The 24,258-nt window shown below is 46.1% G+C and overlaps 1 non-coding gene across 7 annotated transcripts in view; it reads left to right on the forward strand.

The window, feature by feature from the left end:
- The window catches only part of LOC100981043 (uncharacterized), a 50,093-nt gene continuing 25,835 nt past the window's right edge, over positions 1–24,258 (forward strand). For 4 of the 7 annotated variants that reach the window (XR_010113436.1, XR_010113438.1, XR_008620205.2 and 1 more), the window contains exon 1: positions 1–24,258. This exon is cut by the window's right edge. This is a non-coding gene — a transcript (uncharacterized LOC100981043). The other 3 variants (XR_010113435.1, XR_010113437.1, XR_010113439.1) reach the window with 1 other exon arrangement.

Genomic DNA, 24,258 nt, shown 5'->3' on the forward strand with positions numbered 1-24,258 from the left:
GTCTTCCTGCTATTTTTAACTATTTGACATAATTTGCAAAAGAGAGAATAATAGTCCCAGCTCTTCCCAAGGACTTCTTTGTCCGGTGCCCATCTGACCTTGGCACTTTGTTGTGGGGGTGGCAGTGACCCTGACAAGTTCTCCCAGCCAGCGAGCGCACAGGCCTCCCATACAGTATTGTCAAGGTCAGCAGCCTCCCGGGCAGGGGGGTTCTACTCCCCGCAGAAGCCCTGGCACCATGGCCAACTTGCTCACAGAGGGCACTCAGTCAGACCAAGGTGGGTTGGGGCAGAAAAGGCTCCTTCAGAGATTCAAGGACACTCACAACTGGTGCTGTGATGGGGCCACCGGGACAAGCACAGTGCAGGCCATTCCCATCAGCAGGGACCCAAGAGGAAGTGGTAGGCTCTGGCAGTGGGGGCGGCTGGCGGTCCTGAAGACAGAGGGCTTTGCAAACCTAGTGGTGGAGGTAGTGGGATGTCAGCACCTGGGCTCCCTGCTCAGAGGAGCTGGCGCCAGGATTCCCAGTGGGTGGCCTTGGGGAGGAGGCTGGAAAGGTTAGCACAGGCGAAAGTGTGGGGCCTAGGAAAGCTGGGCTCGCTTATTTGGCCAAGGAGGGTGGGGAGGGTTGGAGGAGGTCTAGGGGCCGCTGGAGGTGCAGGGCAGCCCGGGGAGGCAGGGCTATGGGGCCCAGCCACGCATTCCACAGGCCTTCTCTCTGCGGGAACAGGAGTGAGGACACAGGCGCTCAGCGTGGCAGGGTGGGAACAGGAAGGTCTCGTGAGCGCTGTGACAGGATGGGGCTACAGGAGACAGAGGTAGCAGTGAGCTGGTGAAGAGGCAGGAGGAGGCAAGGAGGACAGGGTGTTCTAGGGTGCCAGCTCAGGCAAGGCTCCAAGGAGTGGGTGCGTGCTCAGGAGGACGGGGGACCAAGGCCTGGGGTAAGGGGCAGGTGCCCAGGCACTCTAGCATGGCAGGGAACAGGGGACAGTCCCAGGACATCCGGATGCAGGGGGCTGACACCGCAAAGTTCTTTCCTGTAAAGTACAGCCCGAGGCCTGGGGCTTGGCCCTGGGCAGAGGAAGCCCCCCTTAGATCTGCCTTGGCAATAGTGAGGAAAGGGCGTGCACAGACCCCACACAGCCCGAGGTGACGGGTCAAATGCAAGAGTGAGAAGCCCCCTCCTGAGGGTCCTCCCCTGCCTCGCCTTCCTGGTGGGCGGCCTGCTTTCCAGCACATGTGGTGGACCAGCCCACATTAGGTCAAAGTGTTAAAAATAGCCGGAGGGCTCAGTATGTCTGGGGGGGATGGGAGGTGCTGAGGGAGGGCCCAGGACAGTTGGGAAGGAGGAAGGGCCCGTGGGGCTGGGGTTGGGACAGTCGGCTCCTGTAGGTGCAGCAGCCCTGGGGCATGCTCACCTCACCTCACCTCAGCTTTGTAAACCAGGGCCATGGGAGTCCCCCCTCCCTCTGATGCCCTCTCCCTCAAATGCCTTTGCCAACGTGTGGCTGAGAGTGCGCCCCAGTTCCCCTTGGCCACCCCAGGCAGTCCCAGTCCACTGAGAGCAGCCGCTGTCCTTCTTCCCTCTGCTGCCTCCTGACCTGGCACCCCACAGAGCTGGGCCTGTCATCACATTTATGGGGTCGCAGCTGACCTGGGAACTCCCTTCCTCAGTCAGTCCACAAATATTTACCCAGAGCCTCAGGGTGCTCAGTGACCTTTACAAAACAAAGTGCAGAGTCACGTGCCAGGGCACAGCAATCCCGGGCAAAACAGACCGAAACCCCTCCCTCGAGGAGATCAAGTTGGGGCGGCGCTTTAGAGTTGTGGTCAGGAGGCTGGCTGAGTGGTGACCTTAGGGCAGAGGCCTGAAGGAGCAGTGGAAGTGGACTAGGCAGCAACTAGGTGAAGAGTGTTCCAGGAAACACTACACTGTCAGAATCAAGAGATGTTAGGGCCGAGAGGAGCCTCAAAATGGGGGAAGCAAGGCTGGGAGCGGTGGCCTACCCTGGTCACATGAGAGGTGGGGGCAGAGCAGGCCAGAGCCTCACAGGAAGAGGCCGGTTAGAGTTGGGGGTGGGGCCCAGCTTGTGTTTCCTGCACTGGCTGCGAGGCATGAAAGGCGGGCTCCCGGCCAGCACACAGTGACAGTGCAGTTTCCAGACCCAGGCCCTGAGCTGGGGGGCCTCAGGGCTCAGAAAGGGCCTAGGCCTCAGATCTCTGGTGAGCGGGGAGCCCAAAATGGCCCTGGAGGCCACAGCTCCAGAACTGGACCCGTGGAGAATGGAGGGCTGGGGCCCTGCACATTCTCAAGCAGTAGTAGCAACACTGTCATTGTCCTGCCCTTGGTATAAGCCTGAAGAACCACCCTTTCTTACCCGGCTTCTGCTCCCCTTTTCCAGGGGCTCCTGTGGGAAATCCCGGGTACTTCCTGGGACTGGTCTGTCTATATGTTTGGAAACCACAGAGCTGACCTGGCTTCAGAACAAGATGTGGGGGGGCCAGGCACCTGGGAGACCAGTGACCCTGATTGGCAATAGCCGCAAGAAAGGGCTTGGAGACAGGGGCCAGGCGCGGTGGCTACCCCTGTAATCCCAGCACTTTGGGAGGTCAAGGCAGGTGGATCACTTGAGGTCAGGAGTTGGAGACCAGCCTGGCCAATGTGGTAAAACCCCGTCTCTACTAAAAATACACACACACAAAAAAAATTAGCCAATGTGGTGGTGTAAGCCTATAGTCCCAGCTACTCGGGAGGCTGAGGCAGGAAAATCACTTGAACCCAGGAGGTGGAGGGTGCAGTGAGCAGAGATCACACCACTGCACTCCAGCCTGGGCAACAGAGTGAGACTCCATCAAAAAAAAAAGAAAGAAAGAAAGGGCTTGGAGACAGGGCCCTAACCCTGGAATCCAGATGTTGCCAAAGCAGCCCCCTCCTGTTCCTCTGTCTGCCTGGGAAGAAGCAGGAGGTGGCCACCCACACAGGCAGGGCGGGCCCTTCACCACCCAGCCCCACACCGGAATCCAAGGGCCTCTGTTTGCTGCTGTTTTCTGGAACAACTTGTTTTGATCTAGAGAAATCTGCTGACACCGGCCTTCCTGCTCTCACCCTCCAGCTGGGCAGAGGTATTTTTAGACTTATTTGTAGAGGAAGAGAGCAGAACCCAGGCCCGATGTGTACCCTCCTTACTGTGGGCACAGCTTTGGCCCCTTAAGGCAGGACAGAGATATCCATGTGGTTGTCTACCCTCAGCTCATCTCTCCTTAAATACATTCCTTTCCCGAGAAAAACGAGCTGTGTGGAACTTGGAGGCCAGCAAAGCTTCCACATAAGGACCCTCTGAAACAGTGCCCTTTTGTCCTTGAAAACCCAGGGTGGCAAAGGCAGCTCCAGATACAAGGGCACAAAGGAGACTTGGTTCCCTTTGTGACAGGGAAGCCTATGCGTTACAGAATCCTATGTTTTGTATGTCAGTAATTCTCTCTACTTAAAAAAAAAATCTATATATATATATGTATTAGAAAGGGTCTCACTCTTGTTGGCCAGCCTGGAGTGCAGTGGCACAATCATAGCTCACTGCAGCCTCAAAATCCTAGGCTCAAGGGATCCTGCTGCCTCAGTCTCCCCAGTAGCTGAGACTACAGGCAGTCATGTGCACCTGGCTTTTTTTTTTTTCTTTCATTTTTTGTAGAGACAGGGTCTTGCTGTGTTTCCCAGGCTGGTCTCGAACTCCTGGCCTCTAGGCAATCCTCCCACCTTGGCCTTCAAAAGCGAATGGATCCCACTCTTTTTTGAAAAATAAAATCTACCATAGTTTGTTTCTGGGATTTGGGAATGATGTGTGTGAATTAGAGAGATTTTGAGACCTGAGATAGAGAAAAGCAAGTTAAGACATCAACTGGGGCCCAGAAACAGCACTACAGCAGGGACGACCCACCTCTCAGATGCCTGGTGAGATAAAGAAAGGTCTGGCTGACTCCACTGCCCAGTACTGTGAAGCAGCAGTGAAGACTCCTCCATTGGTTTCATAAGCTGCCCAGCTTTCTAGAACATTTTGACAGACAATTCCCTCTTTCCACACGGTTCTTTCAGGCCAAATCACCCCACCCCAACCCACCCCTGGAGATACAGTCAGGACGAGACTGATGGGGCAGATCCTGGAGGAGGCCGCACTGCCGGAATCTTCCCCTGGCAGAGAAACAGGGCTAAGCAGCCGCCAGGGAGCAAGCCTGGACTTGCCATATCACCACCTTCTGTGCTGAAGGTCAGATGACACACAGTCACCAGTTTTCCGAGAAGCACAGGGAGGGGTGCATGTCAGGCCCAGCCCTGCCTGCTGATGCCACCTCACAGACACAGACGAAATGTCTTCACCAGCTTCCTCTCGGTTGCCAAGGGGGCCTGTTTTTAAGGGGTTGTTTTGTATGGGGTGTGGGTGTTAACCAGGGAGAGGTTCCTGGCAGGAGTTCCTGTCAGATGCCATTTTCCATTCTGGTTACTTGAACCGGGGTCCTTTTTTATCCTCTACCTCAGGGGCCAGAGCTTCCTCATCACCCTGCACCCCCTAGCAAGGGAGGTGCCCGCTACACGGTCCAAAGTCCTCTCCAGACATTCGGGCCCTGCCCGCCTTGCTGGAGGGCTCAGGAGTTCACCAGGTTTGCTTCCAGAAGAGCCAGGCTGGAGATGCCTGCTTGCAAATGCAGCAAATAAAAAATAAATAAATAAATAAAAATCACCTTTCTCCCCACCCCACCCAAATGTAAAATGAGCCGACAGCCTGTCCCTCGGCTATGTCAGATACTGCTTTCCGCACAATATCTTGGTTTTACATTATTTTGCAACGGCCTCTTCCCACTTAATCCATCCTGAACACACTTCTTGAATGTTCTACCCCGGCAGGGATGCGCATTCTCAGGAAACACGTCCCCTCGCCAGGCCCCTGGGAAGAGTCAAAACCACGATGCCTGCCCCTGAAGCGCCCGCGCGGCTCCACGGGGCTCCATGTTGTCACCCACTAGCTCCTGGACGCTATCAGCCCGCAGCAGGGTTTCCTGGCCAGAGAAACCGCCTGTTGGGGTGCGGAGCGTTCCACGTCCCCTCGCAGCACCCCGCTGGCCTTCTGGGCCGCCCCGCCCCCAACCCGCGACCGGGCGCTGACGTCATCGGCCGAGCCCAACTCGGAACCACCGCCCGAAAGTCACGCGCGCCTCCCGGCGGGACGCGCCCTCTGCAGAGATCCCTCCGCCGCCGCCTGGAATTTTCCAGATGTCCTGCCGGCCCTTCTTTCGGGCCTCGGCTGGGCGTGGTGACCTCAAGCGACCCCGGCGGCTCCCGTCGCCCGCTCAAGAGGGCGCCCCCGCCCGCCACGCCCCCAGCCCGTCTGGGGGAAGCACGTCCCCCGCCCGACCTCAACAACATCCGGGAAGAAAAGGGGTCTTCTTCCTCATGGCATTCGCCTCCCAAATGTCACCTTGAGCGCTGTCCGCGATCCCAAAAAGCACTGTTAAAGAGAAGCGCGGATACACTGGGGTCCTTGCGTGGGGGCCGCCTGGGAGACCATGCACCGCCCGGGAGTCTCTCCGGGCAGGGTCGGGGAGGGACTTTTTTTCCGGTGGCCGTGGAGGAATCGTCCCGTTGAGCAATGACCCCGGTGACGCGGCTGAGGGCTATAAAAGCAAAAGTTGTGGCCGGTCCAGCAGGAGTTAGCGACAGGGAGGGATGCGCCCCTGGGTGTAGTTGTGGGGGAGGAAGTGGCTAGCTCAGGGCTTCAGGAGACAGGGAGAGATGACTGAGTTAGATGAGACTAGGGGGCGGGCTGGGGGTGCGAGAAGGAAGCTTGGCAAGGAGACTAGGTCTAGGGGGACCACAGTGGGGCAGGCTGCATGGAAAATATCCGCAGGGGCCCCCAGGCAGAACAGCCACGCTCCAGGCCAGGCTGTCCCTACTGCCTGGTGGAGGGGGAACTTGACCTCTGGGAGGGCGCCGCTCTTGCATGGCTGAGCGAGCCCGGGTGCGCTGGTCTGTGTGGAAGGAGGAAGGCAGGGAGAGGTAGAAGGGGTGGAGGAGTCAGGAGGAATAGGCCGCAGCAGCCCTGGAAATGATCAGGAAGGCAGGCAGTGGGTGCAGGGCTGCAGGAGGGCCGGGAGGGCTAAGCTTCAACTTGTCCATGCCAGCAGCCCCTTTTTTTCCAGACCAAGGGCTGTGAACCCGCCTGGGGATGAGGCCTGGTCTTGTGGAACTGAACTTAGCTCGACGGGGCTGACCGCTCTGGCCCAGGGTGGTATGTAATTTTCGCTCAGCCTGGTGGAGCCTGGTGGAGCGTCCAGGTCTGGGTGCGAAGCCAGGCCCCTGGGCGGAAGTGAGGGGTGGTCTGAGGAGTGATGTGGAGTTAAGGCTCCATCCTCACCGGTGACTGGTGCGGCACCTAGCATGTTTGACAGGCGGGGACTGCGAGGCACGCTGCTCGGGTGTTGGGGACAACATTGACCAACGCTTTATTTTCCAGGTGGCAGTGCTCCTTTTGGACTTTTCTCTAGGTTTGGCGCTAAACTCTTCTTGTGAGCTCACTCCACCCCTTCTTCCTCCCTTTAACTTATCCATTCACTTAAAACATTACCTGGTCATCTGGTAAGCCCGGGACAGTAGCCGAGTGGCTGTTGGAGTCGGTATTGTTGGTAATGGTGGAGGAAGAGAGGCCTTCCCGCTGAGGCTGGGGTGGGGCGGATCAGTGTTGCTTGCCTGCAGAGAGGGTGGGGAGTGAATGTGCACCCTTGGGTGGGCCTGCAGCCATCCAGCTGAAAGTTACAAAAATGCTTCATGGACCGTGGTTTGTTACTATAGTGTTCCTCATGGCGAGCAGATGGAACCGGGAGACATGGAGCCCCTGGCCAGTGTGAGTCCTAGCAGTGCAGGAGGGGAGACCCTGGAGGAGAGAGCCCGCCTCAATTGATGCCTGCAGATTGAATTTCCAGAGGCTTAGGAGGAGGAAGTTCTCCAATGTTCTGTTTCCAGGCCTTGCTCAGGAAGCCCTGTATTCAGGAGGCTACCATTTAAAGTTTGCAGATGAGCTTATGGGGGGCAATCTTAAAAAGTCCACAGCAGATGCATCCGGCTCGAGGGGCCATCAGCTTTGAATAAATGCTTGTTCCAGAGCCCATGAATGCCAGCAGGCACCCCTCCTTTCCTGGGGTAAAGGTTTTCAGATGCCGCATCTTCTAAATTGAGCCTCCGGTCATACTAGTTTTGTGCTTGGAACCTTGCTTCAAGAAGATCCCTAAGCTGTAGAACATTTTAACGTTGATGCCACAACGCAGATTGATGCCTTGTAGACGGAGCTTGCAGATGGAGCCCCGTGACCTCTCACCTACCCACCTGTTTGCCTGCCTTCTTGTGCGTTGCTCGGAGAAGTTCTTAGCCTGATGAAATAACTTGGGGCGTTGAAGAGCTGTTTAATTTTAAATGCCTTAGACTGGGGATATATTAGAGGAAGCAGATTGTCAAATTAAGGGTGTCATTGTGTTGTGCTAAACTCTGGGAGGGTACAAGTTGGTCATTCCTAAATCTGTGTGTGAGAAATGGCAGGTCTAGTTTGGGCATTGTGATTGCACTGCAGATTACTAGGAGAAGGGAATGGTGGGTACACCGGTAGTGCTCTTTTGTTCTTGCTTCGTTTTTTTAAACTTGAACTTTACTTCGTTAGATTTCATAATACTTTCTTGGCATTCTAGTAAGAGGACCCTGAGGTGGGAGTTGTGGGGGACGGGGAGAAGGGGACAGCTTGGCACTGGTCCCGTGGGCGTTGCAGTGTGGGGGATGGGGGTATGCAGCTTGGCACTGGTACTGGGAGGGATGAGGGTGAAGAAGGGGGGGAGAGGGTTGGTTGGAGATACAGTGTGGGTGGTGGGGGTGGTAGGAAATGCAGGTTGAAGGGAATTCTCTGGGGCTTTGGGGAATTTAGTGCGTGAGTGAGCCAAGAAAATACTAATTAATAATAGTAAGTTGTTAGTGTTGGTTAAGTTGTTGCTTGGAAGTGAGAAGTTGCTTAGAAACTTTCCAAAGTGCTTAGAACTTTAAGTGCAAACAGACAAACTAACAAACAAAAATTGTTTTGCTTTGCTACAAGGTGGGGAAGACTGAAGAAGTGTTAACTGAAAACAGATGACACAGAGTCACCAGTTTTCCGAGAACCAAAGGGAGGGGTGTGTGATGCCATCTCACAGGCAGGGGAAATGTCTTTACCAGCTTCCTCCTGGTGGCCAAGACAGCCTGTTTCAGAGGGTTGTTTTGTTTGGGGTGTGGGTGTTATCAAGTGAATTAGTCACTTGAAAGATGGGTGTCAGACTTGCATACGCAGCAGATCAGCATCCTTCGCTGCCCCTTAGCAACTTAGGTGGTTGATTTGAAACTGTGAAGGTGTGATTTTTTTCAGGAGCTGGAAGTCTTAGAAAAGCCTTGTAAATGCCTATATTGTGGGCTTTTAACGTATTTAAGGGACCACTTAAGACGAGATTAGATGGGCTCTTCTGGATTTGTTCCTCATTTGTCACAGGTGTCTTGTGATTGAAAATCATGAGCGAAGTGAAATTGCATTGAATTTCAAGGGAATTTAGTATGTAAATCGTGCCTTAGAAACACATCTGTTGTCTTTTCTGTGTTTGGTCGATATTAATAATGGCAAAATTTTTGCCTATCTAGTATCTTCAAATTGTAGTCTTTGTAACAACCAAATAACCTTTTGTGGTCACTGTAAAATTAATATTTGGTAGCAGACAGAATCCATGTACCTTTGCTAAGGTTAGAATGAATAATTTATTGTATTTTTAATTTAAATGTTTGTGCTTTTTAAATGAGCCAAGACTAGAGGGGAAACTATCACCTAAAATCAGTTTGGAAAACAAGAGCTAAAAAGGGAAGGGGATGGGGATTGTGGGGAGAGAGTGGGCGAGGTGCCTTTACTACATGTGTGATCTGAAAACTCTGCTTGGTTCTGAGCTGCATCTATTGAATTGGTAAAGTAATACCAATGGCTTTTTATCATTTCCTTCTTCCCTTTAAATTTCACTTGAAATTTTAAAAATCATGGTTATTTTTATCGTTGGGATCTTTCTGTCTTCTGGGTTCCATTTTTTAAATGTTTAAAAATATGTTGACATGGTAGTTCAGTTCTTAATGACTTGGGGATGATGCAAACAATTACTGTCGTTGGGATTTAGAGTGTATTAGTCACGCATGTATGGGGAAGTAGTCTCGGGTATGCTGTTGTGAAATTGAAACTGTGGAAGTAGATGGTTGAAAGTACTGGTATGTTGCTCTGTATGGTAAGAACTAATTCTGTTACGTCATGTACATAATTACTAATCACTTTTCTTCCCCTTTACAGCACAAATAAAGGTTTGAGTTCTAAACTCATTAGAATTGTTGTATTGCTATGTTACATTTCTCGACCCCTATCACATTGCCTTCATAACGACTTTGGATGTATCTTCATATTGTAGATTTAGGTCTAGATTTGCTAGCTCCAAGTAAGTAAGGCCATGTAGGAGAGCATGGTAACCACAGATAGAACTGGTATTATCCCAAGTGGTCTGCAGACTGCTGAGTGGGGATGGGATCTGCTCTCTGTTGAGAGTTGGTAATCATTGGTTTGAAATGTGATGAAACCACTCAAGCCAATGAAGGTGGGCGTGTAGGTGGGGAGTACTTTGCCATAATATTTTAAAACATTACCTGGTTGGAGTTCTAAGTGGTACTTATTTTTGTTTGGTTAGGGGAAAGCCTGAATAAAAACAGAAATGGACACATAATATGCATATTCCATAGTCTTTGGGAGGCTGGGATTTGGGTCTAAGTGTATGCGTAATTCTTACCTCACTAAAGAATTTGCCTTGTTTTTTTCCTTTTGGTGAGTGACTAAAACGTCTGGGCTTCCCTGTGTGCGTGCTACAGTAAGCAAGCAGAGGCTGTGCAAAGGTGTGAGCAGGATCACGTGGAATCTGGAGGATACATCTTGGCTTGCAAACTGCCTCTGTGTCCTGGGTGGGACTGTTCTGTCCTTGCACTGCTGTTCTGTGTTACCTCTTGGGGTGTAAGGTTTTGCTTACAGGAGACAAACTTTGGGCGTAGAATGGAAGCCACTGCCAGCCTCTGTGCTGAGAAGGAAGGTGCTTGTTTCAAAGGGAGCAGCAAGGGAGGCTTGTTCTACTCACCTGGGCCTGTCTGCCTGAGAAGGGGAGATAAGGGCTGAACTGGGACTAGCCACCACACAAATGGTGGGGGATCATTGACCTGAAGGATTCTTTCCTTCCCATGAGCTGCGGGACTGGTTGCCATCCTTGCAACTGTGTCTTGTTTGCCTGTGCCGTTGTATCTTGGTGACCCCTCCACGTGTACACTACTGACAAACGGGTGGAGTGCTGGGGAGAAGTCACCGTGCCGCCCACCTAGTAAACCTTCTGTCTGTGCTCATGGCACCTCCAAGATGGGGCACTGCTGTGTGCAGAATCCAGGGTCCTCTTTCTGCTTGCAACTCCTTTCCCTGGATGCCCCAGAAACAATCCAGGCCTCCTTTCCTATCTTACCCCTTTGCTTTTTACCCCAGCACCTCTATAACCGCCTTCTCTTCTTTTCAGAACTCCTTGTTTCTCGTCCTGTTTTTTATGATTACAAAACTCTTGCTTCCACCCTGGAAGATAACTGCTATAGATGCCTGTATGTAAATGGTGCTGTCTCCAGCAACTGGCATGCTGAAGAAGAATTGATTCACGGGGTATAAATGTCGGGGATTGGAAGTGGGGATGAAATGGCACTTGTTGATACAGGAGCAGAGAGGTGAGGCCGACTGCTGAAGACAGCTCACCACCCTCCTTGCCTCCACTCCAATCCAGGGGCTGGGGCCACATTCTTTGCCTTCATTTATCCTCAGATCGGGTGAGATCGACAGGAGGTGTTGATGGCAGTGCCAGCAATTATTGCTAATCCGTTTGCATCCTTATGCATAGATCTGAATTCAGACTTTGTGAATTTCCAGAGGCGTGGGTAGTATAATAGAATTCAGTGAGTGGGCATGGCTGATCTTGTGCAAATTAGAAGTTATGGAGCATAAGAATAGCAAAAGTTGAACTTGAGCTTCTTTTAAAAAGGAAAGTACCCTGAGAGCCAGTATTGGTTGAGGCTCTTCAGTATGCCCAGGTTGGCGGCACTGAGAACCGCAGGAACGGCCTGTTGTTACAAAAAGGAGATTGACTCAGCTGCCCTTGGTGCATCTTACTGACTATGACTGCTGAGAGATTCCAAGGACCCTTAATGCCAGGGCTAACCTCTCCATGTGCAGTGAGACCTCTGGAGGAAGTGTCATCCTCTGGCTTTGTGTGGTACTCATTATGGTGCAGTGCGGGCATGAAATGAAGACACCCAAATAGGCTTACAGATACTTACGATATGTTTTAAATGTTCGTATTTAACAAAAACATACTGACGCTGTTTGGAAATGGCAACAGGAAGATAGCAAAATGAATACTAACATTACGAAAAGATGAACAGGTACATGTTCCAAGGCAGGTGGCTGTGAACTTCCTCTGAGTGAAGGCATCCCCTCCAGCACCTTTCAGCCTGCTAGTTAGGATGACCTGCTGCCACCCTCCAGGACCTCCAGCCCTGCACTGCCTTTCCTCTCTTTTAAATAATTCTTCATTGAGTTCTAATATGTAAAAAAAAAAAAGTTTACTGTAAAGTTTGCAAATAAGGAAATTTTTTATAAAAGTCCTCAGTAATCTTACCAGTAACAATTGTTATGGGCACATTTGCTTTTGGAGGATTTCTTTTGTATGCATGGGATAAGTACATTTTTAAACAAAAATGGGATTATGCCATAGATTCTATTTTGTGACTTTAATAAATAGTGAACACCTTTTTTAATGATGACGGGATGTTCCCTTGCATGGCTGTATCAATTTAAACAATCTTGTTTCAATGGACATACAGGGTATTTTCTAGTTTTTTTTTCGTCTTAGAAAATAATACTTGTGATGACTTTCCTTGTAGCTCAGACTTTTTCACGTCTGTTGTTATCTCTTTGGGAATGCTGAATACATACATTTCGAGAAGGAAATGACTGTTAAACTCTTAAGACTTCAGGTTCATATTGCTAAACTGCCCAGCAGGGAGGGATTTTTTCAATTAGTGTTCTCACTGGTGAGGCAAACCTGATGCCTTCCCCTCTTCCTCAGAACCGGCTTTATTCCTCCGACGGATTGAGTCTGCTTTCCCTGTGGATGTGAGCATTGCTTTGTCTGCTGGCGACTGAACATCTCTACCCTGTGTCAATTGGCCATTTGTGGTGTGTGTGTGTGTGTGTGTGTGTGTGTGTATGATTTTCTAATTCCTAGTCATTTTTCTATTGATTGTTTTGCAAAAGCCATTCACATCTTAAGGATATTGATAATCTTTTGTTATATTTGATGCAAATATTTTTTTCCAGTTTATAGGTTGCCTTTTAATTTTGTGTTTCAGGTAGATAAAAGTTACACGATTTTCTTAGGTTAGTTTATCACTGTGGTTTCTGAACTTGTTATGTGTAGATCTTTTCCACCCCAAGAGTACATAAATATTAATCCATACTTTCTTGTGGAACTTGTATGGTTTCGTTTTTTACATTTAAACCTTCTTCCCCGTGGTGTGGGTTGTGGAATCTGTGTTTGTGTGAGGAGGGGCATGGTGCTCTCAGAACCCACCTCCTGTGGCCAGAGAGCCCTGTCCTGTGAGGGTGGTTGTCACAGTGGCAGGGTTCAATTCAGAAGACCTTGAGGGCAGGCTGATGTTTCCTGAATGGGCCCCTGGTTGTTGCTTGTCCCTGACTCTCCATTTCCCCATCTGAGTGGATTTGGACCTAATAGGGCACTGGAGCTGGTTCGAATCCTGACTGGACTACTTGGCAACTTTATGTCTGGGAGCAAGTTACTTAACCTCCCCAAGCCTGTGTCTGTGAAATGCGGGTAAATGAATGTAGATGTTTGGCAGCAGCTACTCCTTGTTGAGCTCTCACAGTGAACTCTCCTGCCTCTGCCCTCCTTCCCCGCCTCCCCTGGTGCCTAGCGTCAGGTCTAGCCACTTCCTCCTGGGCCCCTCTCCCTTTTCTGTGGCTGGCTGCCTGCCCGCCTGGCGCTGGACCTTTCATGTAACGGGAATCAGCATGTATATTCTGGTCTGGTCTGTTTCTACACTTAATTTTGTTTCCAGTAGTATTTCCCTGTACCGGCAGAGTTCACAAACACATTTGAAGAGGCTTTTTCTCAGGATTCTTAACCTTCCCAAAGGAAGTCCCATGGATGGGTTTCTAGAAGTCTATAAATGCTCTGAAATTGTATTTTTCTGTGGAAAGCATAACTTTCATCTGCTTGTTCGTGCTCAAAAAAGATCATGAATGAATGATTGCATGATTTTATGCCATTGTGCTTATACTAAAGGATATGTAGCCCATCTCTTGAGTTGTTAAACGGTTTTGACTACTTTAAATCGTGCAGCTGTGAGCATCTCTGTAAATTTAGTGTACACGTGTATCCCCTGGAGTGGCATTGCCTCAGCAGTGAGCACTTACGGTTTTATAACTCTCTTCACAGACTCAAATGACTCCAGAAAGCTACGCTTCCTGTTGTGAGTATATGATATCCATTTCCCTACATAGCCACTAACATCAGGTTTTTACAATTTTATTTATTTCTTGCTACTTTAAGAAATTTTTGTGGTGAAATACATATAATAGAAGTTGACTATCTGAATCATTTTTAAGTATACATTCAGTAGTGTTAAGTATGTCGCCATTGTTGTACAACCAATCTCCAGAACTTTTTCATCTTGCAAAACAAACTCTGTACCCATTAAATAACATTAAACATTCCATTCCCTCCAGCCTCAGCAACCCCATTCTACTTTCTGTTTCTGCGAGTTTGACTATTCCAAGCACTTCATATCAGTTAAATCATGAAGTATTTGTCTGTCTGTGACTGGCTTACTTCTCTGAGCACAGTGTCCTCGAGATGCGTCTATGTTGTAGCATATGTCAGAATGTCCTTCCTTTTTAAAAGAGCCGAATAATATTCTTATTTTATATCTTTTTTTAATCCATTCATCCATTAGTGGACACTTGGGTTGCTTTTGGCTATTGTAAATAATGGTGCTATGTACAAATATCTATATTATTGTATTTACAAGTATAATGCTGTAATGTACACACATCTTTTTGAGATCCTGCCTTCAGTTCTTTTGAGTATATAGCCAGAAGCGGTATTACTAAATCTTACGGTATTTCTATTTTTAATTTATTGAGGAACCACGGTAGTTTTTCATAGCAACTGCACCATTTTACGTTCTCACCAAGAGTGCACAAGGGTTCCGAGGTTCCCACATCCTCCCCAACACTTGTTATTTTCTGCTTTTTTAAGATTGCAGCCATCATAGTGGGTGTGAGGTGACATTTCATTGTGGTTTTGATTTGCATTTCCCTAATGAGGAGTGATGCTGAGCATCTTTTCATATGCTTACTGGTCATTTGTATGTTGTCTTTGGAAAAATGTCTATTCAAGTCCTTTGACTATTTTAAAAATTGGGTTATTAGAGTTATCGTTGTTGTTGACTTGTAGGAGTTTCTTTCTATATTCTGGATACTAATCCCCTATCAGATATATGATTTGCAAATATCTTCTCTTATTCCATAAGGTTACTTTTTCACTTTGTTGATTGTGTTCTTTGATGTATAGAAGTTTTTAGTTTTGAAATAGTCTAATTTATCTGTTTTTACTTTTGTGGTCTGTGCTTTTGGTGTCATATCCAAGAAATCCTTGCCAAATCCAACGTTATAAGGTACTTTTAAGGTATTTTAGTTGTCTTAGTCTATATTTCTGTACTCACCTTTCTTTATCCACTCATCAGTTGATGGGCATGTAGGTTGGTTCCATATCTTTGCAATTCTGAATTGTGCTGTGATCAGGTGTCTTTTTAGTATAATGATTTATTCTCCTTTGGGTAGATACCCAGTAGTGGGATTGCTGGATCGAATGGTTTTTATAATTTTCTATTTTACCACAGTTTCTCTCTGCATTTTTCCTCTTTGACCACTAACCATGTGAAATTCTCATATTGACCTTTATAATGATCATGAACTCTTAGTATCATTGGGAAGGCCACATTTGCCACTTATGATTGTAAACCTTATCCTCCATTTTTCCTGTTATTGTTGGTGCAAAAAGCACCTATTATACCAGGACTTTAAAAATCAGTCTGATAAGTCTTTGATAAGTCTAATAATAATAACTGATAAGTCCATTGAATTTGCTTCTGATTACTTTTTCTTTAGTAGCTAAACATGTATGTACTCCTATGGTTACAATGAACACTCCTCTCCATTTAAATTAATTATTTACATTGATGAAATAGCAAAATTTTAATGACTAAATACTGTCTTGGTTTTTTTGTTCCAGGTCAGTCAATATTAACTTCTTATAATTTTCTTTTTTTTCTTTATGTGTGTGTGTGTGTGTGTGTGTGTGTATTTTTTTTTTTAATTTCAATGGCTTTTGGGGTACAAATGGCTTTTGGTCATATAGATGAATTCTACAGTAGTGAAGTCTGGGATTTTACTGCACCGGTCACCCGAGTAGTGTACATTGTACCCAATATGTGGTTTTTTATACCTTGCCCCCCTCTTACCCTCCCCACTTTGAGTCTCTAGTGTCCATTATGTCACTCTGTATACCTTTTTGTACCCATAAGTTAGCTCTCACTTATAAGTGAGAACACACAGTATTTGGTTTTCCATTCCTGAGTTGCTTCACTTAGAATAATATCCTCCAGCTCCATCCAAAATTGCTGCAAAAAAAAAAAAAACACAAACATTATTTTGTTCTTTTTTATTGCTAAGTCATATTCCATGGTGTAGAGATACCACATTTTATTTATCCACTCACTGGTTGATGGGTTGGTTCCACATCTTTGCAATTGTGACTCATACTGCCATCAAGTGTCTTTCTGGTATAATGACTTCTTTTCCTTTGGGTAGATACCCAGGAGTGGGATTGCTAGATCAAATGGTTCTTAACATTTTCTGTCTGGATCTATTTCTGGAAATTTTAGGCTCCAGTTTTTGTTGTTGTTGTTAATAAAATGCAATGGAATGTAATGATCATCACTTTTCATTATGCTTTAAAATCTGGTAAATGGAGGCTAGAACACTCCCGTAAGGCAAGAATATTCTCTCTCTGTTGGAACTCAAATACACAGAACTGGGTAAATCTCAATCTTAATCTTTGATTCAGGACACAACATGGCTCTCTTTTACTTGCTTTCTTTAATTGTTTTTTAATAATGTGGTAAGCATTTCTGAATCTCCTATCCAATACAAAAACTAGGACAATACAGACAGTAACTCCTATGGTTACAATGAACACTCCTCTCCATTTAAATTAATTATTTACACTGATGAAATTGAAATAGCAAAATTTTAATGACTAAATACTGTCTTTGATTTTTTGTTCCAGGTCTGTCAATATTAACTTCTTATAATTTTCTTTTTTTTCTTTATGTGTGTGTGTGTGTGTATATATATATATATTTAATTTCAATGGCTTTTGGGGTACAAATGGCTTTTGGTCATACAGATGAGTTCTACAGTAGTGAAGTCTGAGATTTTACTACACCTTCCACTTATGTGGTCCCACACCACCTGCCTCCCCTGCCGCCTCCTGCCACCCCCTAGGCCAAGGTAATAATCATCCTGAATCCTGGGTTTATCTCTCACTTGCTTTCTTTTCATATAATTTTGCAAAAGAATCTGATCTAAATGTGTTTTTCAGAGTATATATTTATATTTTAGTTGTTCTTAGAGAAAATTTATTATTTTGCATGTAATCTTATGGAACATTCTCATTTAATACCATGGTAAGATTCAGCCCTTGCCCAGGGGATAGTTCATTTAGTTTGTTTACTGGATAGAGCTCATCATGTGACTATACCTCAGTTAGTTTATCAGTTCTCCCATCCATGGTGACTAGGTTGCCTCTCAGCCTCTCAACAACACTGTTTCTCAGTGTCCTTGTAGAAGTGATATGTGGGTGTTTTCTCCTTACACAGAGTTGAAAGGTGACGACAACAACGTTGGCACTACCAATCCCCCACCCTCCAGAGGGGTAACCAGTGTTACCAGTTTGCTGTGTTTCCTGCTACACCTCGCCTTATTCACTTCCATTTGTATCTGAAAAACGTGTTGCATGGTTTCTTTTCTATAGAAGTGGTAAAATGCTATTGTATCCTGTACATTATTGATTACTTTTTTTCATTTAACAGTAGGGAGATGCCTGGGAGTACACAGAGAACTGCCCTCATTGTTTTCAACTTCTGCACTGTATGTCTGTGAGTTTAGCCATTCTGCTGTTAATGGAAATTTACAGTATTCTAATCTTTTGATATTACAAACAGTACTGTGCGATCATCATACACAACCCCTTGTGCACAATGCATGAGTGTTTCTCAGGGTAAGTACCAAGAAGTGAAATTCCTGGGTCATAGAGCGTGAGTCCGACATTTTCCTCCATTCTGCCCTGTTGCCCTCCAGAGTGGGTGTCCAGCTTTGCATACCTAAGTATGAGAGTATCTGTTGTTCATATCCTCTACGACGCTCCATATATGAAACTTAAGTTTCTGCTAGTTGCCGTCTTTGATCTATCATGTATGCAGTGACCTACTAAGACTGTAATTGGTAAAGTAGATTCTTGTCATCTGTGTGTGAATTTAGCATTCATGGGCTTAATGCTGACAAGGCCCCCAGGGTCCAAGACATATAATCATGTATAATTTTGTCAAGGTATAATTTTTTAAATTGCTCTTGTCATGTGTCTGCTGGGGATGCCCAACCCAGTGCTCTGCACCCAGGTCACACTGTGGCTTTGTCCTCTGCTTATGCCTGCATTGCAGCAACTGTCCTGAAGAGACCAAAATTATGCAGATTTAGGTAAGTCCATGGCTAATGTTATTATATTATGTGCTATTGTAATGGATGGGGCTGTGGAGTGTATGAATTTATAAATCACTGGTCTTGTAATTAAAATTCAAACACTATAGAAAAAGGCCATGTAGAAGATAAAAGTTCCTTTATAATCCCGGACCCCTAAGATAACTACTAATGACAACTTCATTTATATTCCTTCAGACATTTTCTGGCTGTGGATGTACTAAAATGTATCCTATTATTCTCTGCCCTAAAATGGAATCATACAAGGTGTACTGTTATTTTTATGGCTCTATAACATGTCATATTGTACGTGTTGGTATGGTCATTTTAACCATTTTTCTAGTGATGGCTTTGAGGTTATTTGCAGTTTCCTAGCCATCTCAAAGTGTGCTGCGGGGATCTCTTTTGCATCCCTCTGGGTGCAGAGCTGAGGCACCCAGAGGCAGTGTCCAGAGGAGGCAGCATCTGTAGGTGTCTTCACCTGCTCTGGCTCTTGGCACATCTGGTTGGTGACACTGTTTTGTGAGATGGGTTGAAAGCACGTGCTGCCAAAATAGAATAATGTTGGTCCTCTCCTCATGTGCCGTGGAACTGGGGTAAAACTGCGTAGTGGCTGCAGCTGCCTGTCCATACCGGAATCGAGTATAACACGGTGCCTGGCTTAGCGCAAAACAGTAGTGGGTCCTGCAGGCCCCAGAGTCTAATTCCTGGTATTCTTTCCCCTACGCAGATTAAATAAACCAAAAACAAACTATTCTAGGAAAGCGTCTGTGACATTTGTAAAAAGTGGTATTTAATTATCTTTTATTCACTTGTCTGTTTAGTTTGTTGAAATCTTAAGTGGCATCCTGGTCTGGGAAGGAGTGCTGTCTGCGCCTGCCCTCCGCTGGGCACAGCGTGGCTGCTTCAGGGGCTAAGCACACACTTTCTGTCTTCTAAAGGGCCGCCACATGCCAGGAGCTCAGGTGTGAGCCCGGCTCTGGCTCTTACCTCATAGGGTCACTCATAGGGGCACAGGGAGCTGAACATTGTACACAGCGAGGCACCACCCGGCTCGGCATCTGCCCCGGTGGACTTCCTACCTCTAGAAGGAAATACCTGAGTTCCTCTGGCCTCAGCTCCTAGAGTGACTGGTGTGCTGTCCCTCTTACTCTTCTGTCAAGGTGACAACTGTGTGACCCATCATCTGTGTGTCAAAGCAAGGCCCTACCTGGGCCTCTGCTCCTGTGCTGACCCCAAAGGCAAATGCTTTGCTAGTTTCCTTCCAGTTAATTTCACCTATGAATAGATGTGTGAAAACTGTTCAAAGCCATACATGCACATGTTCGAACTTCAAACCCTGTGGGTGATTCAGTGGCATCTTTCTCTAACCCCCAGCCTCCCTTCCCACAGAGGCCACCGTCATGGCCAGTTGCTGCAGTTTCTTTCCAGAGAACCTGTGTATGTGTAAAGCTGTACAGGCGTGGGTACACCACACAGCCTGTCTTGCACTGTGGACTGTTGAGTTACTAGTACATCTAGGTAAGCACCGCATATCTGTATTCATGTCTGCCTTGGTCTTTTCAACATGTGTGTGGTAGCCGTGTTTGAATTATCCATTCCCTTTTTGGGGAACCATTAAGTTGTTTCAGCAATTTTTACTGTAGATAAGGCTATACCGCATATCTGTGTACATGGGTTTTTATGTACATGGGCAAGTATATCTGTGAGGGAAAAGTTTCCTCAGGAGGAATTCTGGGCACAGCATGTGTAAATTTCTAAATATGATGGACACCCCCAGCTTCCACCTCAAGGAGGTTGTTCCCATTGACATTTCCCCACACCTTCACCCAGGCTGTGCCCTTAAACTTGGTTATTCGTCAATGTGAGAAGTGGAAAATAGTATTTAATTGTAGTTTGGATTTGTATTTCTATTGGGTTGTATACTTACTGATTAATAATAAGAGCTCTTTACATATTAAGGAAATTAACCATTTTCAAATACATTCCTATTTCTCACTAATCTTTAAGTTTTATTGTAATATTTTGCTCTTTAGTTTATATATATATATATATATATATACATACACACACACACATATATATACTAATTTTCTTTTATGGTTCCTGGATTTTGTGAGTAGTTTGAAAAGGCTAATCCAGCTGAAGATTTTGTTGTTGTTGTTAAACCCCATGTTTTCTCCTAACTCTTTTTATTTTTATTTTGGAGGACTCTATCTGGACTTAATTTTAGCATAACAAGTGACAGGGTTAGTTAGCCTGTTGTCCTTACACCATTTTCTGGCTAATACAGCTATTAACTATTGATCTGTCTATTCACGTGCCAGTTCCTAATGGTTTTACATAGTGTAATCTGCACTTCAAAATAGCGAAGGGAAGCCCTACCTCATTATTCTACTTTTCCAGAATTCTCCTGGCTATTCCAGGCTGCATGTTTACCTTAACCTTCCCTGTGATGTCTTCATGCTGTTGTCTTCTTATGCAAGAATAAGGTACGTCTTTCCATCCACTCACGTCTGTTTAATTTGACTTTGCATTACACAGAAAGCTGGTCTTGGTCTGTCTACCTCGGCATCTAGTTGTCCTCACTGCCCCCTAGCCGACCCCACCCCATCTGACTGACTACCCCATCACAGAGTACTTTTATTTACGTTTTGCTCTGCCTAATGGTTACTTGATACTGTCACGCCGACAGTGTCCAGTTCAGTGGTCTTTGCAGTTGAAATGCTCCTGTACACACTGTCTTGTTAAAAATGCCAGTAAGTTCATACAAACCCAGCTTGCACCCAAGGTCACATTCAGAGAGCGTAGGGCTGGGATGGGTTGTTTTCCAAGCTTCTGCCACTGTGTGGCTAGCTCTTCCCACTGGGAAGTTCTGTGTACCCGGAATGTCGGAGTGGAGTCCTGTTCTAGTGTCCAGCACCTGACCCTGTGCCCAACCCCTCAACAGCCTATTCCTGCTGTCCACAGCCTGCTGGAACTTTTTACAAAATATGTTGCCATGCTGGACCCTGGGCACTGGACATAAGCCCCCTGGCAGCCTTTTTCATGTCACCCAAAGGGGTAATTGTCCTACTGGTGGTCTGTAAGATGAGTTAGGGTGACTTGCTAATAGACATTGTAAATCTTAATATTTATGTATGTATTTTATTATTACCGGTTTTCCATTTATGATGGTAATATTGTTTCTTCTAAGAATATTTATTTTTCCTTCTAAATATTGAGATAAAATTCATGCTTTTGAAATGTTCTATTCAGTGGCTTTTAGTATATTTGCTATGTTGTGCAACCATCGACACTATCCATTTCTAGAACTTTTTCGTCATCCCAAACAGACGCTCTGTATTCATAAAAAAATAACTTCCTACCTGTCTCTCCCCCTAGTCTTTGGTAACCTTTGTTATACTGGTAAACTTTGTTGTGCTCTCTGTCTGTGTGAATTTGCCTATTCTAGGGGCCTCATATAAGTGTAATCATACAGTATGTGTCTTTTTGGGTCTGTCTGATTTCACTTAGCGGGTTTTCAGGGTTCATTCATGTTGTAGCATATAACAGTACTGCATTCCTTTTTCTGGCTGAATAATATTCCACTGTATGGATAGACCCCATTTTGTTTATTCACACATCATTTGGACATTTGGATTATTTCTGGTTTTTGGCTATTATGAACAATGGTGCTATGAACAGTTGCGTACAAGTTTTTGTGTGAACATATGTTTTCAATTCTCTCATTATATACCTAGGAGTAGAATTACTGGGTCATATGGTAACTGTATATTTTTGAGGAACTGCCAAACTATTTTCCCACGTCCATGCACCATTTCACATTCCCACCAGTAAGTAAGAGGGTTCCAATTTCTGCGCATTCTTGCCAACACTAGTTATTATCTGACTTTCTGGTTATAATCATTCTAATGAGTGTGAAGTAGCCTCTGGTGTCATTTGGATTTGCATTTCTCTGATGAGTGATGCTATCAAGCACCTTTGCTGGTGCTGTTGGCCATATGTGTATGTTCCCTGGAGAAGTGTCTGTGCTGAGCCTTGGCCCACTTTTTAATTAGGCGTTTGTCTTTTTATTACTGAGTTGTAAGAGTTCTTTATATATTCTGGATTCTAGACCCTTATCAGATACATGGTTTGCAAATATTTTCTCCCATTCTGTGGGTTGTGTTTTCACTTTATCGATAATGTCCTTAGACATATAATAAATTTGTATTTTAAAAGTGACTTGATTTGGCTGTGCAAGGTGGCTCACGCTTGTAATCCCAGCACTTTGGGAGGCTGAGGTGGGTGGATCATATGAGGAGGCTAGGAGTTCGAGGTCAGCCTGGCCAGCATAGCGAAAACTTGTCTCTACTAAAAATACAAAAATTAGTCAGGCATGGTGGTGCACGTCTGTAATACCAGCTTCTCGGGAGGCTGAGGCACGAGGATCACTTGAACCCAGGAGGAGGAGGTTGCAGTGAGCTGAGATCATGCCAGGGCAACAGAATGAGACTTTGTTTAAAAAAAAAAAAAGTGACTTGATTTAAGGGAAAAAATGACTGGCTATATTCAGTCAGATATGGCAAAAAGTCTCAAGGTGTTAATGTGAATGATTAAGGTCTTGGGGGGGGTGTCCCCTATCAGACTACAGGTGTTTAGAGGCACAGAAAAAGGTGCAGTTGGGTTCTTAATGTGAAATGATGAGAAGCACAACTCCAGTGTGTCTCTTTGTGTAGAATGTCAGCAGACACCCCCTGCTAGATGTGCTGGATCATGGGAAAGCATTTCCATTTGTTACTAGATTGTTCAGAAGTTTTAATTTATGATGGGTGCGGTGGCTCATGCCTGTAGTCCCAGCACTGTGGGAGGCTGAGGCAGGAGGATCATCTGAGGCCAAGAGTTCAAGATCAGCCTGGGCAACATAGTGATACCCTATCTCTTAAAAAAGAAGAAGAAGTTTTTAAATTTGAAATAATAATAGGTACTGGATTTATGCAAATGTCTTTTCTGCGTCTTTTGAGATGAGTATCAGGTTTTTTTTTTCTTTTATCATCTGATGATGAACTTAATGTTTCCGTTTGTATTAATGGAATACTAAGTCCCTCTGTGATTTCTGAACCAAGCTATTCCTAGGCCTGAGTTTTATTTTGTTGACACAGAAATAAATTAGAAGGCCAAGCGTGGTGGCATGTGCCTGTAGTCCTAGTTGCTGAGGTAAGAGGATTGCTTGAGCCCAGGAGTTCAAGGCTGCAGCAAGCTTTGATTGCACCATTGCACTCCAGCCTTGGCGACAGACTAAGACGCTGTCTCAAAAAAAAACAAAAACGACAAAAAAAAAAAAAAAAAACAGAAAAAATAAACTAAGGCAATGACAGTCCCTGGCAAATGCTGGGAGGGAGGCAGCAGTGGTCAGGGAAGGTAACCCTGAAGCAGGACTTGTAAAGCAAATAAGATTGGGAGGCCAAAGTGGGTGGATCACGAGGTCAGGAGATCGAGACCAGCCTGGCCAACATAGTGAAACCCCATCTTTACTAAAAATACAAAAAAATTAGCCAGGTGTGGTGGTGGGTGCCTGTAGTCCCAGCTACTTGGGAGGCTGAGGCAGGAGAATCTCGAACCCAGGAGGCGGAGGTTACAGTCAGCTGAGACCGCACCATTGCACTCCAGCCTGGGTGACAGAGCAAGACTCCGTCTCAAAAAAAAAAAAAAAAAAAAACCAAGAAGAAAAGGAATGAATTAGAACTTCTTCTGCTTGGACTTAAGGGCATCATCAGGCAGGTTTTGGGTAGGATAGCAGGGGAGGCAGAGACACAGTCGGGGTCAGTGGTCATGAGTGTGGCTTTGAGCCCAAAAACTTGGTTTCTGTTCCCTACTTTGCCACTCAGTAGTGCATGACTTTGGCCAAATTTCTTAAATTCATGAAGCAAGTTTCCGGGTGAATGAAATGGGGATAAAAATAGTGTTCAAACCTATCCGTTGGTTTGTGTGAAACTGAAATGAATAGTATCGTGCAGGTACTTGTGAGCAAGGGGAGCTGCTGTTTCCTGTCCCTTTATGATGGGAAATATCTAGACAAGTTCCCAACCCTCTGCACTGCAGGCTGCATGGCACGGAGGGTCTTGTAACACCAGCTGGGGCTGGCCTTCTTTTAGGAGCTTCAGTGGTTCTGAAAACTTTTATTTGTTTGTTTGTTTTAGTAGATGTGGGGTCTTTCTGTGTTGCCCGGACTGGTCTCAAACTTCTGGACTCAAGTGATCCTCCCCCGCTCAACCTCCCAAAG

This window comes from Pan paniscus, chromosome 9 (genome assembly GCF_029289425.2).
Source record: "Pan paniscus chromosome 9, NHGRI_mPanPan1-v2.0_pri, whole genome shotgun sequence".
NCBI classification, from domain to species: Eukaryota; Metazoa; Chordata; class Mammalia; order Primates; family Hominidae; genus Pan; species Pan paniscus.